Source organism: Austrofundulus limnaeus, unplaced genomic scaffold (assembly GCF_001266775.1).
Source record: "Austrofundulus limnaeus strain Quisiro unplaced genomic scaffold, Austrofundulus_limnaeus-1.0 Scaffold108, whole genome shotgun sequence".
NCBI classification, from domain to species: domain Eukaryota; kingdom Metazoa; phylum Chordata; class Actinopteri; order Cyprinodontiformes; family Rivulidae; genus Austrofundulus; species Austrofundulus limnaeus.
Window position 1 is genome coordinate 1,531,379 of NW_013952510.1, and position 4,061 is coordinate 1,535,439.

Sequence of the window (4,061 nt, forward strand, 5' to 3'; positions counted from 1 at the left end):
GGTAGGAGGTGATAGGCATTCCTTCAGAAAGTAGGCCTTCAATTTTAGAAATGTTTGTAAGTGGATTGTGCTTTCAAACAGTTTTTGATGTTTCTGCTTTAAAGACATTATCTATTTTAAATTTTACTCGGTTCTTAAGCAGCACTTTATGGATTCAGCATATTTATTTATTTTTTATTCATTCATTCATTCATTCATTCATTCATTCATTCATTCATTCATTCATTAGGAGAGAAATAAAAAACTGACAGTGCAGAAGAAAACCCACCCATCAGGACTTTTTTGGCTCATTAACTTCCACTGTGTAATTTCTTTAATTTAAGAGAAAATAACAAGGGTAAAAATGTTTACAGACACCAAGCAAAAACTTCTAGTACATGTGCCTAGGACAAGATGTTCAGGACTTTAACATTTTGACACTAGGTTCTTTGAAAAATGGTAAATGTGTGGTATTGGGCATGTATCYGTCTTRSAGAGTAGTTGTATTTTAACTRAGTCCAATAAAAACTCATCACAGTWAACCACACCTTCAGTCTGGCATGTCTGAATGTTTCCTGGATTCTGTCTAATAAAATTCTAAATCTCTCCTCGTGTTAACATAAAACGCACGAATGTTGACAATAGCACATGGTATGATGTCAGCAACTTTTCAAGTAGAAATTAATTTGTTTCTAAACAGAAAAAGATCAATATCAAAGTTTAGATTTTCAAAATTGTGGTGAGAATACATTATTTTAGTTTTAAATCACATTTTTTCCCATACAGGTTTATCCTTTCATGCCTAAAAAAATAACACAAGTTTGCAAGGTAAAACCTATTAGAAGTTTTTTAAGATACCTGGCAAATAAATTAGTTTAAATATCAGAGACCATGTTTTAAAATGTAGGCTTTTAAAAGTAGATAGCAATGACTTTAGATCATGACTCTGCTGAGATGACAGATTCCCAAATTCTGATAGTGGAACATATGAATATGAATTTTAGTTTTTGGTTTTTTTTTAGTTGGGTTTAAAGTTAGGAGGGTTTCTGTAACACAGATTGGAAAACATTGCGCCCTTGTAAAATCCCAAAAGGTCACTGGTCAAAATAAATAAATAAATAAAAACAAAAAAAGCTGTAGATGAAAACTATATTTAGAGATTTTTTTATCTTAATTAAGTTCCTGAGATATTCAAAATGAGTGATAAGTTGTTTATATAACTTACTATCATCACTGTTTACCCACTTTACTCTCATTTAAAAGGTCTTTTTTTTTCTTTTTGGTCTAATACTCTTCAGGAGGGATTATTTCACAACTCATCCAAATGATGACTCACAGCCTGGTATGTGATTAGATCCACCCTCACACACAGTCCAGCAGACTAAAGCCTATTCAGTACGTTAGAAAACAGTTTTATCTAGTTCTGGTCTCAAGCTTCAGAGCTGAGTTGTTAGAGTTGTTCTCAGGCTACCTTCAATAGGGCACAGTGAGTGGGCAAAGGAGAATAAAGGAGCGTAAATAGCAGAGTGGGGTTGCACTAAAGCTGAGTTAAAATGCTTTTTATCCTCCTGAGCACCAAAATTACTCCGATAAATACTTCACGCTCAAATGTCACTTTGTTTTGTGAACATTCCTCCTTTATCGTAACAGGCAGGTCTGCTGAAAAAGGAAACTCCTTTATCTGTTATGTAGGGTGTTGAATGAAGGCAATTATTTGATGCTTTTTTTATCCAACTTTATATAAAAGAGATGCAAATTTTAAGCAAAGTACGTAGCTCTGTGGTGAGTTAAAGCTTAAAGCTCTAGGTATACAAATTCCTATTATCTAACAACTTCCAACAGAAAGTTTTGTCACCTTTCATTGAATATTCAGCTTAATATTTTACTGAGGTTGTTTAAAACATGTTTTATAAATAACTTGGACTCCTCTTTACCTCAGTGGAGATCAGAGAAGAAAAGACCCACCATGTGACCACAGTGGAATTACATTCTTTAAAGCAGGGGTGTCAAACTCCAGTCCTCGAGGGCCGCTATCCTGCATGTTTTAGAGGTTTTCCAGCTCTAACACACCTGATTCAGTGATTGAATTAACTCTTCAAATTGGGCAGAAGCCTGTTAATCACCCAGCGATCAAAATCAGGTGTGTTGGAGCAAGAAAACCTCTAAAACATGCAGGATAGCGGCCCTCGAGGACAGGAGTTTGACACCCCTGCTTTAAAGGCTCCACAGTTAAAAAGAAACAAATGCTACTGTGCAAAACAATGATCTGCTGAAAAAAAAATTTCTTCAGCCGTGTTTACATGCGAACAATCTCTGGAAACATTAGTGTTTTTTGTTTGTTTGTTTGTTTTGTTGTTGTTGTTTTTTTTTGCTTTAAAGTTGCAGAGATGACTTGCAACCTGTCCAGGGCGAACCCCGCCTCACTTACTGACTGCTGGACATAAACACCAGCAAYCCCTGTGACCTGGAAAGGACAAGTGGGTAAAAATAATTGGAAGGATGAATGCTTGAAGGATGACTTTCCCCTCCAAATGATCACTATAGCCGGGTTGGATGTTCACATGTAACAGTTGTTTTCCAGCACTATTTGATCGTTTTTGCTAAAAAACTGCAAAACACCAACTTCTCTTGAGCCTACCTGAAACACTAATTATCACAAAAAGCAARCTGCTAAGAAAGGTGAGAACGTTTCAATGGTTTAGCTGGTGAATTTAACGATTACCGGTAAGATACAACCTGGTGTGTCTCAAATGATGGCTTTTAAAATGAAACTACAACCATGCAGATTGAACGTGCTTTTTGTTGTACAAGGTCCTTGTTTTGCATAGTTACCATTTCGAGGTTAGATTTGTTCTTGTACAACTATTAAAAACAAAAAGGAGCCTACTCAAAACAGCCAGCAGGACAACTCATAAAACACCCAGAAGCAATAGCTCAAGGATCACAGCCATCTATGCCAGGAAAAAGAACAAAACTTTAATCATCCTAAACAGCACAAGGAAGTTTGGAAGTTGATCTGTATATTAATTTGTGTGTTTTTCTGTATTGAAGTGTTATTTTGAATTAGGAGTTTTCTATTCCTTGGGTAAAAAAAAAGACTAAATAACTATATAAAAAGTATCATGAACAACTCCCTCCTGTCAGATGCAAAGTGGGAGGCTGGTTTCTTGGGGAGCACTGCTGCAAACAGAACCGACTTTTCATGCAAAGAATCTGTCGAACATATGGCTTTGATTAGGAGGGCAGGGCAGAGAGGGACGCCAGTGGAAACTGCAAACAGGGAGAGCTGGTTTGTGTTCAGCACATCTGTGCGTGTGCACATCACAGTAAGAACTAGGRCTAAATGAAACAGTAAATGAGTGGTGCACGAACTCACTGTGTAATGAACTCACCAGCTCTCTGAATGTTGACGATGTAAATCTTACCTGTTAATGTTTAGGCTGCACAGCTAGGACCAGTATTATTGCATATTTTTATAACCATCAAGATTATTTTTTTATGGCAGTTGTCCTTTGAGTTTAGTGAGACAGTGTTTTATTGTACTGTCAGGTACGTRTCATCTGCTTTTGGAGGTTTTTAAGGCAGGTCCCACTGTGAGGACAGACCCAGAACTCACTGAAGGGATTGTATAGCCTCTCTGGCCTGGGAACACCTTGGGATCCCCCAAGGAGGATCTGGAGAGCGCCACTGGGGAAAAGGAAGTCAGGTTCTCTTTCCTGAACTTGTCACCTCTGCAGCCTGACCACAGACGAGTGTCAGAAAATACATGCATGGATGTTTGGACTTGTGTGGCCATCAGGACTGATGCTGTAATCAATGCACTCACCTATTTGGCAACTAATTGGATTTTATTTCAAAGGATATTGTCTGGACATCTTTTAATGCTTCTGCAACCAACGCTGCACTCAAAATGTCCCAGCTCCACCTTTAATGAAGAGGGGATACATACTGTAAGAATTCCTCTCAGTAAAATGTGGAATAGATTAGTTGTCTAAACGCTAAGCAAGATGTGCTGAGTAACAGAATCTTCAACGCAATGCAAAACACGAAAAAGCTCCACAAAGTGCAGATATTCTCTAAAA